Below are 13948 nucleotides of genomic sequence, written 5' to 3'. Positions count from 1 at the left end.
GGTTTGGAGTGTCCCCCAAGGCTCGTGTGCTGAAGGCTTGGTCCATGGAGGGACTCACAAGCTGATGGCTTCATTGGCAGCTGGTGGAACTGTGGGAGGTGGGGCCCAACTGGAGGAAGTAGCGGATCAGTGGGGGCGTGCTCTGGAAAGGAGCAGCTTGTCCCCAGCAGTCCCCTCTCCAGCTTCCTGGCTACCATGCCTTCCACCATTGTATTCTGCCAGAGCAACGGACCTGGCCAACCTTGGGCTTAACCTCTGAAACTATGAGCCAAAAACTCTTTCCTTAAGTTGATTTTCCTAGGTATTTCATCACAATGATGAAAAAGTTAACTAACAGATTTTTTTTTTTTTAATTTTAGACTGTATAATGGTAGTGGGGAGACCCAAAAAAACCAAACAAACAAACATGACATCACCCTAAGAAGCCACATATGACCGTTTAGGCGACAGGGAGTTTAAAGCTAACAAAATTTCAGCTCAATAAGGAGAACACTGTTGGGACCCCTCTGGACCAGTGCTACCCTGGGCAGCACAGCCGACCCTGCCAGTTCCCCAGTCTTTGGTGGTCGGTGTTGCAAGAGAGACTGGCCAACAAGCAACCACCGTGGAGACACGAGAAGAGAGGAGAGGGCAGAGCAGGCCCCGCTCCCCCCGACCCTCCTTCCAGTTCTGGGCATGAACCCAGGGCCTTGCACAGCTGGGTGAGCTCTCTGCATGAGCCCCACCCAGCCCTGCCCCAACGCTCCCAGGCCAGTCACCAGGCCACAAAGTGACCCAAGGACTGGGCAGGCGAGCTCCAACACCGGGCAGGGATGAGCAGGCCTCCGACCAGCGACTTCCCTTTCATCAGTGAACAATCATTGACAATCAGAGGAGGAAGAACCATCATCTGTGGGTGATAAGCTGAGTGTTGAGGAAATTCACGAGTTACTTTCTCCAGCTCTCCTTTCACCTTGCCTGACCACAGTCCTCAGTCAACAAAGACTTCCCAGGAAGGCCTTGATTCCTTGCCGTCTCTGGAATGTTGACAATGCTACACACACGTGCAGGCGCGAGCAGGCGTGCACACACACACACCGTCCTCCGCCTTGGCAGAAGCAGTTGTTTCTATCAGGAGCGACAATCCCTTCCCACACGCACACTTTCCAGCCTTGAGGCAAACGAGGGATCGAACCGCTGGGCAGAACCATACTCCTGGGGACGGAGGAGAAACGTGCTTTAGAACCTGGCTGTGTGCCAGGAGGGTCCAGTGCCAGACACCGTGATGGCAGCAGAGGCACATCCTGTCTCTGGGACAGCTGGGATGGGGGTGGGGGACCCAGGTCTTTTAATAATGGTCCTAGCAAGTCACACAAGATCACCAAATCCCAACCGTACAAGGAAAGATTAAAGCTACGGAGGTGAGCAACCAGACGATGAGCCTGAGGACAGGACCCGGGAGAGGCCCGCTGCGCAGCCTCACCGCTCATTTCACCTGGAAACTACTGCCAGCCTTCCCTCGAGAACCGGCTGTACCCTGAAAGATGCTGGGTCATAAGCTGATTTAACAAAAACCATCTAAAAGGTAGCTTTAATTTTTTAAAAAATGATAACAAGGTTTCAACCTTTCAGTAAATAGAATAAAAGAAAAGCTCTTTTAAGCTGGGCACAGTGGTGTACACCTGGTCCCAGCTACTCAGGAAGTTAAGGCAGGAGGACCACTTGTGCCAGGTTCAAGGTCAACTAGGCGACACTGCAAGATGCTGTCTCAAAAACAAGCTTATTTTTTTTCCATTAACTTGCATATTATTTATTTCCTATTTAAAGTATTACCTGTTACTCACAAGACCCGTTACTCACTGACTTCTGAACTTACAGGTTTTGCTGAGATTCAGAAAATGTTCCCTTGCCCTTGAGGACCTGTCCTGAACAGGTGAGATGAAAATCAGAAATGCACAGTTTAAATAGTCAAAATGCACGAATGGGGCCGAAGCCACAAACTGTCTGCCCGAGATGAGAACTTTCTGGAACACACTGCAGCTAGTGGTCCCTCGTCAGGAGGTCACCGTGGGTAAGTTCAGCTGGCCAAAGACACTTAAGAATGAAAACACGTATGTAGGTTCTCGTAGAACTTCCCTCTCGCTCACTACCAGAAAGTGGAGCCACAACAACCGGACACCTAGAGGAATCTAGAGAATCTAGGAATCCCAGAATCTAGAGGAAGTCTGAGATCGAGCCTTCTGCCCACACTCCTTTTTTGTGACTGGTGTTGTTGTAAATGTTTTTGCCCTTTTTTAGTAATATTGTGGAGCTACTTTCTAAAAGTGCCATAACTTCCGCTTTCAGCCAAGATGGAAAAATAAGGACTGCATTTACCATCCTTACCTTGAGCAGTTAAAAGAAAACAAATCAAGAAAAACTACATCCAGCAATGGTGTTCAAGACACTGGGCTTTAGACTGTGAGGGACGGTGATGGCTGAGAGATGGACAGAAGGAGTAGCCTGTGATGACCTCAGCATGCAGCCTGGAGCTGGAGGTGCTGCTAGTTGCGGGGAGGGCAGGCTGGTGGTATCCCTACGTTGAGGTGACAGAGCTAAAAGGCCAGGTCAGCCACGGTGACTGGAGTCCACAGGGCAGGATGCTGGAGAGGGAGAGCTCCAGAGATGTGCAGACACAGAGTCTGCCACCCACAAGAGTTACAGAGAACAGCCACCAGGACTCAGGGCCAGGAACAGTGCGTGTCACCACCAGGCGGACTGTGAACCCTGTCACCCGAGGGCAATGGGCAGAGCACTCACATGCACTGCACTACACTAAATGCTACTGTGGTCCCCACGGGCTGAAGCATGAGACCCAATGTGACCAAATGCTTCCAAGTAACTTAACCACCTCCCAGAACAAAGGTGGAAAATATTTACAGGAACATGAAAACACCCGCTCAGCCAGGCAGGCAGAACGCACGGTCCTGGCTTCCTGCAGAAACTACCAAGCAGGCAGAGAGGCTTGGAAACATGACCCAGTAAGGCACAGATGGACCTAACAAACCCACCCAGAAGGAACAGGTGGGGGAATTGAGAGGTGAATTAAATAGCAACAGGAGGACTCGATGCTGGAGGAAGGAGAGATGCGGAGTAGAGATGTGGGGGACACACATCAAAGAATAAGTCAGCCCTCTAGTTGTGAGCCTCCAGGACGCAGTAAGGCGAAGAAACAGCAACAGAATCGACCCGAACAAAACAGGGACAGCCTTCCCGGGAGGCAGGCGGAGGGACGTAGAGCAGGCGGGGCTTGCAAGGCTGTGTCATCGACAATAAAAAGCTATCAAGAAATAATGGCGGGAAATTCAAGTTTGATGAACATAATAAACCTACAGATCAAGAGGCTGTGTGAATCCTAAGAACGAGACACATGAAGAAAATGACACCAAGACAAACCAAAACCAGACTGCTTAAGACAAGCGGTCAAGAGAAATTGGGTAAATGAGGGACAGAGGGGAGCTTCAACGGGAAAAGAACACGCACAGAAAACCTGCAGGTAACCCCGTGTTTCACGGCGAGATGTCGCACCCTCTCCTCTAGGATCAGGAGTAAAGTAGGGGGTCCCCTCCGCCACACCTAGTTGACTTGGCACAAGTCCCCCTTGATGTGGCAGGACAAGAAAAGAAAGCAAAAGGCACGTGGTTAGGAGGAAAGACATACAGCTGTCTTCCTTGCAGATGTCCTGCATGTCCACGTCCACGCTCCCAAAGAACCAAGGAAAAGCCCCCTGGAACTAGTAATACGGTCCTGATATGAGACTAAGATATCAAAGTCAACCACTCTCCTGGAGGCCAACACTGAGCGACTGGAGCCTGAAATTTAAAATGTAATCGCACTTACAACAGCACCAAGTTGAAATGACTACATGGAAATCTAACAAAATGTACATAAAGGACAGATGTGCAGGAAACCATAGAATTATGATGACAGAAATTCCAAAGAAATGGAGAGATGTTCCATGTTCATGGATTAGAAACCCAAATCTGTTAGGATGCTAAATTTTCCCAATTTGATCGGCATATTAAATGAAACCCCAATCAAAATGCTAAAAAAGCCATTTTGTGAATATCGACAAGATAATTCTAAAGTTTACGGAGCAGCGATGCAATACTGAGAAAGAGCACAGAGAACAGGACCACGTGGCTTCAAGACCCCATGACGCTAGAGAGAGAACAGACACAGAGATAAGGGGGACGGAAGAGTCCAGGACAGACCCCACCAATGTGCCCGCCAGCCTTCCACAAGGAGCAAAGGCCATCTAGTGGGTAGAGGCGAAGCCAGCCCTTCAGCAGATGGTACTGGATGCCCACGTGTAAAAAGGAAACCAGCCAGACCCGATGTCACAAGCCCCGACTCAGGCTGGGTGTGGCTCAGTGGCACAGCACAGTGCAGCCTGTGTTCACCACCAGCACCACAAAGAAAGAAGGAAGAGAGGGAAATTAGGAAGGAGTTTGAGTTTGAAGAACACAAACACGCAGTGTGTCACACACGGGAGGGAGGGAACCAAAACAGCGCCTAGGAATTAATATCGGGGACACCGACCTCAGAGAGAAAGGAGACGGGGACGAGGGAAGCACCCGCAGGCCACCCTGCGAGACCCAAAATAGGCAGAAGTAAGGAGCACTGGACCAGCAGGACTCGGCGGAACAGGAGGAAAACAACAGGGAGCTTACAAAACTAAACCGACTCTTGGAGAAAAGAAATAGAATCCACAACCTGTAGCCAAAGCGATGAGGAAACGAAGAGAGAAAAGACATGAAATATCTGATCAGCAACAAGAGAGATGCCATCCCCACACCAACGGACACTGAAAGGATAAGGCGATGTTAAGAACCTTGGCTGAAACAGACAAGCTCTTTTAAAGAAAGCACCGCCCAGGGCCTAGGCAAAGAGACAAGCAGATGGCCCCGCGGCTGGGAAAGGAACTGGATTCCTCCATGGGAAAAAGGACACAGACGGAAGACCCTCCACAAATGTCACACCATGCAACACTGAGGAAGAGCACAGGCAGTATTGTCCCAGAGGCTCCTGCCAGCCAATAGGTAAGGAGGGAAATCGGGTATTCCAATTAGGTTAGAAAAGGAAGAAAAAAAAAAAAGATTTTTTTTTTTTTCCATAGGTGACACAGTGGTACAACTAGAAAATCTGCTGGAATCTACTAGAAATCTTCTGGAACTTTTGAGTTTATCCAGTTTACAGGAAGAAAGATCAACACAGAAAAATAAATTGCATTTCCATATCCTTGCATCAAATAATTGAAATATTTATTATATTATAAAAATAAGAAATGGTTAGGGATCCATATGATAAAAGGTGTTTAGGATCTGTACACAGAGGAGAAACATTACTTTTACTCTCAGAAAACACCACTGAGAGAAATCAAAGTCTTAAATAGATGGAAGATTTGTTAAGACAGCAGTTTTCCTTGCAGAAAAATTAAATCCATCACTTCAATGCAGTCTCAATCAAAATTCCAGCAGCATTTTTTGTAGAATTGAAAAGCAGATCCTGAAACGTGCATGGAAATGCAGAGGACCTGGAAGAGCCCAAGCAATTTTGGTGGACGAAGCTGAAAGATGAGCACCTGACTCAGTCGCTGCAGAGCCACAGTGATGGGGCTGTGGGGTCTGGGTGAACAGATCAATGCATGGGGACAGGGAGTGAAGAAATGGACCCTTGTGTACGTGGACAACGGTAAAGGAAATTCAGTGGAGAAAGGAGTCTTTCCATTAAATTAGGCTGGGACAATGATAGAGCCACACTCAGAACAAATGCCAACCCCCTGTCACCATGTAAGCAAATTAACTCAAAATGGATCACAGACCTCATGCAGGACAGGACAGTAAGACTTCCAGAAGGAAAGGTGATGACCATTGTGGCCCACTTAGGCAACCGTCTCTAGATGGGATGACAGGACCCCATTCCACAAGAGAAACGAGACGGCAAGTGGACCTTCATCAGACTCAAGCGCTGCCCTTGAAGAGGTACAGTGAGGAGGGTGGAAGGCAGGCTGCAGAACAGGCGATGTCTGCAGGTCACGCTCCTCAGCCAGAACTGGACCCAGAACACAGGACCCAGAACGCAGGAGGAGAGCAAACAATTTGTTTTATTTAAAAATTTTTAGGTCTTTCTTTATTCATTTTTGTGTGGTTCCGGGAGTGAGCCCAGGGCCCCTCGTGTGGTAGGCAGTGCTCTATCACTGCATTACATTCCTATCTTTTTATTAAAAAAAAAAAAAAAAATTAAGACAGGGTCTCAAGCCTGGCTGCCCTCAAACCTTCAGACCTCATGGTTCAGCCTCCCAAGTAGCTGGGGTTACTGATGGCAAAAAAGCTCAACACCGTGTCGCAGGGAACCCAAACTAAAACCAAAATGTGTTCTCGTCTCATACCCACCAGACGGTCTGAAAATGAAGACTGAGCACATGAGTGCTGGTGAGAGGGTGGACACCCGGAACTCTGGCCCAGGAAGAGCTGTGACCTGGTACAGTCACTTTCGCAGACAGCTAAATGCACAGCTGCATGATCCAAGGGCTCCGTCCCTAGGTACTCACCCACGACCAACGAGGGCTTTGACCCCCACCAGGGCTTGGACACCAATGTTCAGAGCAGCCTCATCTCCAACAGCCCAAAGCTGGAAACCGTCCAGATGTCATCAACAAGTAAATGCAGACACTGTGGCATGTCCACACCACGGTGCCCAGCAACGCCAATACGACACCCCAACAACGGACGGAGCTCTCCATTACCATGCAGGTGGAAGAACCCCAGCACGGGGTGCACAGCCCACCACTGCATCTGAGAAGCACTGCAGGAAGGGCACTGATGGACAGTGACAGGGAGTGGAGGGGCCAGGCCGACAAGGGGCACAAAGAAACCCCAGGGGAGGGGAGGGTGTCCTTGCTCTGGCTTCGGGCACGGTTCCACAGTCGGGTACATGTCAGAACTTATCAAACTGCTCTGTTCAGTAAGTTCACACTGTACACCAATGGCACCTCAGGGGAAGGAGCAGCAAGAAAGTGGCCTCTTTCAGGGAAGGGGACAGCCGGGGAGGGAAAAGCATGTTGTGAGTGACCCAAGAAGCTTCCCCGGGGGCTAGAAGGATCAAAAACCCTTCGTGGAACAAGGCAGGGTATTAAAAATAAGAACACATCCAATTTGGGCAAAGAAAGGGAGGTGGTGAATCAAACTGATTCTGGGCCTGAAGGTCACCACAGATTTCTTTCTTAATAGTCCTAAGGAGAAGCGCGAGGGCCGGAGCTGCTCGTCCCAGAAGGCAGAGCAGGGTGCGCTCCCCTGCGCCTCCACACTCAGCCCAGCTTCAACACCCCCTGCAGCTGCGCGCTCCAAGCTGCACAGACGGGAAGCCTCGGCCCAGCTGAGGACACAGTGCCCAGCGTGTGCAGGGAGCTGCCATGGCACCTGTCCCCGTGCCCCACAGCTCCACTGGTTCTCTGCTGTCAATGGACAGTCAACCCGAGTCCTCAGCTGACTGTTCAGATCTACCCAGGGCCATTTGCCTCTTCACATTCAAAGCCCAGCCTCACACTGCCAGGCCAAGACAGGCTGGAAAGCCGGGCCCAGGAGTCTTCAGGAGCAGTGCCACTGCTGAAGAGCATCCACGGACGCTCCAACTCTCTGACTCCTTAAAGTGCACTTTAAATGCTTGAGCCGTCGGAGTTTCCAAGTGAAACTGTGCAGTTTGGTCCTTTCTTGGAGTGCCATTTGAGGCTCCACCTGAAATGTGAGCAACAGGCAAAAGTGGAAGAAAGCAGGAGGGACGGACGATCACCCTAACCTTGAACATCCAGAGCCGTCAGAGGCCCCTAGAAAGCCGAGTGCAGGAACCTCTGCCCTCGTCAACAGCACATACTTGTCTTTTCACTTTCAACCATTTTGTTCGATAACAAAAAGGGTTGGGTTGTTTACCCAACCTAAAAATGGGCACAAGCCTTAAACGAAGTCCCCAGGAAGATGGACAAATGGCCACTGAGCCCAGGACAAGATGCTCCTTGTCAAGAGTCAGTGAGATGCAAACTAAAATCACCACAAGCTGCCCCTTCCCAGACCAGACCTGCTGTGACCAGGAGAACTGAAGCCAGGGGGCACTGGCAGCACCCAGGAAAATGGCCCTGCAGCCTGGCTGCAGGATCTCGGGGGCAGTCCCTGTGGGAGGTACTACATGGTTTCACGAGAATACATGGTTCCTGTGGTTCCAGTCCTCAGAGCCCACCCTGCAGGGCTGAGGGTGGACGTAAAGGTGTGCACACTCCCACAGCCACTGCAGCAAAGCTCACAGCAACGCAAAGGTGGAAACAGCCCATGACCTTGAACAGATGGTGGATGGCTAGCACGGGCTGCAGCCACACAGGGAATGCTATGCTGCCATAAAAAGGGATAACGTCCTGATTCTTGGTATAGCAGGACAGACCTTGAAAACAACTCACTAAGAGAAATAAGCCAGTCACAAAAAGACAACTACGGGATTCCACCTACATGAAATGTCCAGAGCAGGCAGATTCATAGGGAAAGAATGTGGACTGGAAGTTATCAGGAGTGGGAGAGGGAAGAAGGGGGTTACTGCTTCATAAGTAGAGTTGTTTGGGGTGAGGGAAGAATTAGAAATAGAGGTGATGCTGCTCAGCACTGGAATGTGATCTACATCATGGGCTGTACACTGGAAATGCTTAATATCTCAAGTCTTGTTATACATATTTTATCAATTCAAAAATAGCCAAATAATACAAGCATTCTAAATAACTGGCTCTCAAGAAAACGATGTATTCATTCACTGTCCACTCAACCAGAGGGGGAAGAGGCCCTTGTGCACAGAGACCACCGGAGGCACAGGGGCGCAACCTTGGAAGACACAGGACAGCACAAATGAGCACAGGGCCAGAGCAAGGATGAGCAAGAGCCATAACCCCATAACCTGCCAACTGCCCTGAGACGGACACCCAGATGGCCGCAGTACCAGCAGCTTCGATCCCCTCCACATACTTCACAGGCAAACATCCTGCAGGTGAGCACCCCCATTCAGAGGCTACATATGCCCTGCAGGCCCCAACACCCGGACTTCCCCGGGTCCACCTGCTGGGTCCAGGCACGCGACCATGCCAGGGCTGCCACAACAAAGTCACATGGAGCCGGTGGCTTCCGCATCAGCAATGTGACTTCCTGTGCTCTCTGCGGCAGCACGTATGATGCAGAGAAGATGAGCATGGCCCCTGCGCAAGGACGGTATGCAGATTCTGAAGCGCTCCATGCTGTTTCTCACGCCGGTCAGAATGGCAGCTATCAACAGACAACAGTAAGTGTCGACAAGGACGTGGGGGAACGGGCCAGATGAGCCTGCACCGGGACCTGCCTGAGAGTCCTCCCCACTGTCCTATCCCTGGTCTTGCTTCTGGGCTCTGGCTACCACCAAGTTCTGGTGTGCACCATGTTCCCAGGCACACAGCTGTCCTCCCCTTGGCACCAGAGTGGACTTCAGCTTGCTTCTCTCAAATGACCTCTGGGATGGAATTCTTTTTGCCCTAAGTGTGTTGTTTTTAAGAAACAGGATGACATAAAATTGGACTAGTATCATACTGCATGGCCTTGGTGTCACTCAAGTCCCTGGACAAAGGGCAGCGTCCGCAATGCTGGGACAGGAGCAGCAGGACCCCACTCCACAAGCAACAGGGCGCATGGTGGAGTGAGGACCCTTCAGGGGCCAGATTCAGTGCTCTGCAGCACTGAGAGTCAGGACTCAACCCAGCCCTCCCTGAGGGACAACAGGGAGCCATGCAATCAGGCCTGTCCCCTCCTGCTCAGAGCCAGGGCACGGAGGCAGATGCCCCAGGCTGAAGACCTATCACATATAGAGTGGCCAGCTGCCCTCTCCCCCACAACTGCCCCGGGTTTCCCTGCAGCGGTAAGCAGGGGCTCAGCATGATTGCTGTACATTTGAGAGGAAAGACTTCTCAAAAAGTCCATGTTTGTAAACAGACACCTTTTATCTAAAGTTATTCTTTATATGAAAGAATCTCTGTTTTCTCTCCAGGTGCACATGACAGCACTGCTTCCACCGCAGCCTACCGAGCAGGTTTCTCAGAACAACACACCTAAGTCTGCAGCGTCCATACACAGGACCGGGGCTGGCTGGTCATGAACTCAGGGACTTGGAATAGGCTTCTAGAAAGTGCTCGGCATGGCTCCTGTGTCAAGGAAGGCAGTCCCGTGCCTCGGGAGCTCTGGGGCTACCAGGGACAACACAGCAGCATTAATTGTCATAGACAACTGCGAGGCAGGGCCAGAGCAGAGGGTCCTGGGGATGACGGTGAGGTGTGGGGTCTCTGCAGTCAGGACGCTGTCCCACCTGGCCTGCAGGTGGCAGGAGCAATAGCTTGGCCTCCAGGACCCAGGTCTCCCCATAGAAAACAGAAGAGGCTGGGGCGGCGCTCAGTGTGGAGCCCTGACCCTGCTTGAGACCACGGGTTCCACCCCAGCTGCACAAAGTAATGCCAGGGAGGAACATGGAGCGGAGCCCAGGGAAGTCCTCGGCACCCGCAGCCTCTGTCACCTCAGCCTGGGACAATCAGGTGACGATTCCTGGAAGAAATGGTACCCAGTTTGTGTAAGCGGGGTAGAGTATGATGCCCAGACCACCAGGCAGAGTCCCCACAGCCACCCCCAGTCTCCCAGCACATGCTCCAGGAAAGTTCCTGCTCCTCCCCCACTGGACGGCAGGGACCTTGGATGTCTCTGCACCCCGTTGCCCAGAGCCTGGCAGCGGGCTTGGCACGCAGCACTCAGCGAGAGAGAACCAGCCCCTCCCGGCGCTCAGAGTCATGGTCCTGGCACGCCCGTCGCTTCCTTTGTTTCTACACCGAACACAATGGCTGGGATGGGCATCGCTGATGGTGAATGCAACACTACAGATCACAGAAATTCAGGCCCAGAGAGGGCGCGCCAGCCCCAGAGCCCTTCCGATCTGATCCAAGCCGCGTGAAGCCAAGCCCCCGGCCCTCCTGCTCCAGCTCAAGCATCTGGCTCTGGTACCCAAGCCGTCTTGGCTGCAGTGTGATGACGGCAAGGTTGCCACCACCCACACGGGGTGGAACTCACACTGGCATAAGGAGAGAAGCTGCTCTGCTGGCAGCAGCCAGTGGACATCTTCAACCAGCCTCCCCACCGCATCCTGGAACTTAAGGGCCACAGGGCCCGGGGCTCAGACCAGAGAGCAGAGGGGTGAGTCACTGCCCAGAGGAGACGGTGCTGCAGAGTGGCAACCGGGCCTGCCGAGGCCTGGCGCCCAGTGTGGATCCAGAAAACACAGATGGACTGGACTGGTGACAAGCAGCCTGCCTAATGGGCAAGGCAGGCCAGAGAGGAGGAGCGCAGATTAGAGGCTGGAGAGAGGCCGCAGCAGCCCACAGTGGACTGAGAAACGGAAACAAGAGACGTGGCGGAGGGAGGAAAAAGGCATCCTCCGCTGCTGACCTTAGCCAGCAAGGTAAGCTGGAGAGGATGATTACTACGGTTCCAATCACTGAATGCTGTCAAGTGACCACTTGTCATTGCCAGGTCCCTGCCACACATGTGCACTTGTGTTCTCACACACACTCCTGCATTTGATATCCAAAAACATCTCTGATGATGGAGCAAAGCCTCAACAGATAGAATTTAAAAACAAAGGTCTCTCGAGTCCCAGGGAGTCCTGACCACAGGGAGGACATGGTAGCCTGCCCTCTGCTTGGAAGCCAGGTGTCTACTACCATCATTTGCAATGGCGCACAGGAGGGAATGCCTTTGTTCAAAAAAGAGCAGCCAGGTCTCTCCCGCACCCTGTGCCATCCGCAGGCTGATGGCTCAGGGCTCGCAGCGTCTCCCGTCTCCGCTGTGCCCGGACCTGCTTCTTGACTCACCGCCCCCCTGGGGGTGCACTCCGGCCTAACCACAGACGTCCTCCCTGTCAGCAGCCTGTGGTTAGCCGCAGGAGCGCGCTGCAGAGCCCACGGGCCAGCTGAGAGGAGCCGCGCAGACCCTGCTCTGCAGGCTCTCAGACCTGCCCCTGCTCCAGTCACTGTGTGCTGACAGTGCAGAATCTCCAGAGCGGGAAGAGACAGTGTACCCTTCCTCCCAGAGCCCAGTGCCGCGGGTCCAATAAAGAGAAAGGGCTTTGGGGTCAAAGGACCTGGTCCTAGCACCCTGGCAAGTCCGTCAACACCAGACACTCTTCATCTGTGCACAAGAGACCATGACCCTGTTCCCCGGACTCGGAGAGGCTCAAATGTAAAAAACAGGAAAAATTTAAAGGTTGATTCAGGAGTCCCTGCGAGGATGGCCATGTGGGTGATCACCCAGCCCTGTCTCGACCTCCCAGTGAGGCTGGGGGAGGGCACTTCCCAAGGCAGGTGGCGAGTCACTGGAAGAGGGCGAGCTTGCGGACAGAGTGGCCAAGATCTGCCACACAGGCGCCTCCTCCGCTGCCCCCGCCTCCTGCACATGACACGCAGCTACTTCCATATGCACTGGAACTTGTGTGTTGGTGGAGGTGTGCCCAGGCGAGGCACAGTGCCACTCACTGCCTGTGTCCCCACCTGCTGTGAGAGGCGTGAGTTGTGCTTGGGATGGGCTGGTTCAGAAAGCCCACCAGGCTCCCGGGAAAGACCTGCACCACGTCTCTGGCCTGCTCTTCTATCTGAGCACCCAGAACTGGCTTTCAAAGGATCCATCCCAACAGGAAGATAGCAAGGCAGATGACAGGTGCTGAGGTGTCCCAGTGTCCCGGCTCTCGCTCATTGCCCTCAAGTCCTCTCCCTGTGAGCTGCTGACAACCAAGAGCAGGACCCAGAGGTGCAGGCTCCTTCTCTGGAGGCCACACAGCCACCACCCAGCGCAGGAGCAGCGTGCACACAGCTTGCTCTCCGGGTCTGTGCGTCTAGCGCATAGCTAAGATGAAATGCTGTGTCCACCCCACCCTTCTGAAAACAGACTGAAGGACGCGGCATGCAGGCAGGGCTGAAAGTTTCAAGCAACGGAGTTGAAGACAGGTGAACCTACAATACCCAGCAGGCTGATGTCCCCAGCACGTGACAGCATCTGGCCGCCTCACGCTCAGTCTGTGCCCAGCTCTTCATCCCCTGAACGGGCACAGGGCAGTGTGCGCCACAGTGGTCTGGGTGGCACACGAGCCAACTGCAGGTCACAGGCAGGGGGCTAGGAGTCCCTCTAACTGGTTATTCTTTTTATTTGTCTTGATTTTCATTTTTATTTTGCTAATCTTTTGCAGTGTTGGGGATGGAACCCAAAATCCTGTGCATGTGCCTCATGATCTTAGACAAATGCGCATCAAGAAAGATCTTCAAAGGTAAAGGAAAGCAGAATAATGAGCCTTCCCACCCCAGGGGAGGCCTGGCGCTGGGCCACAGCTCAGGATGGGCTGGGCTCACCCTGGGGTGCAGAGTGGACAGGGGGAACACCCGCCAGCCTCGCCCCACTCCCAGGTCTGCCGCACACCCACACCATGAGGAAAACCAGCAGACACCGCCACCTGAGCCACACTGCTTCAGTCCTGAGAGGGAGACCTCCAACTGCCCTGTTCCTGCCACCACAGTGCCAGGCCCCAGTTCTTATCTAAACCCACAGAGAAGACAGGGGCGCTTCTGACATTATCAATCCCACCTCGGCCATCCCACCTAACAGAAACCGTCACTTCCAAAGCCACCAGTAACCCTATTTTCCCATTGTTTATTGGTGTATTATATTGTACACAGTGGTGGGACTTGTTACATATTCCCATGTTAACACATCCTCTTAGTATAAAGAAAGGAGGGTAAAATTTCCAAGAATTGTGAAACCACAGATGGGAAAAGAGCCACCCCCTTTTTAAAAGAAAACATTCGGCTGGGAAAAGGAAATATAGATGGTCATTGGTATTTGTACCA

General features: G+C 52.4%; 1 protein-coding gene and 1 non-coding gene across 5 annotated transcripts in view; one reads left to right on the top strand and one right to left on the bottom strand.

Annotated features, from left to right (window-relative positions):
- The window catches only part of Eml1 (EMAP like 1), a 118432-nt gene that overhangs the window by 80860 nt on the left and 23624 nt on the right, over nucleotides 1–13948 (bottom strand). The gene's annotated exons all lie outside the window — the stretch shown is intronic.
- LOC124080401 (U6 spliceosomal RNA) lies at nucleotides 9181–9288 on the top strand. Its single transcript, XR_006847683.1, has one exon. It is a non-coding gene; the product is annotated as a U6 spliceosomal RNA (small nuclear RNA).

The sequence above is a fragment of the Marmota monax genome, unplaced genomic scaffold (genome assembly GCF_021218885.2).
Source record: "Marmota monax isolate L192 unplaced genomic scaffold, Marmota_monax_Labrador192_F-V1.1 WCK01_AAM20220418_F8-fsc00183, whole genome shotgun sequence".
Classification (NCBI taxonomy): domain Eukaryota; kingdom Metazoa; phylum Chordata; class Mammalia; order Rodentia; family Sciuridae; genus Marmota; species Marmota monax.
Note: the sequence above shows the minus strand (reverse complement) of the source record. Positions and strands in the feature narration are given on the sequence as shown.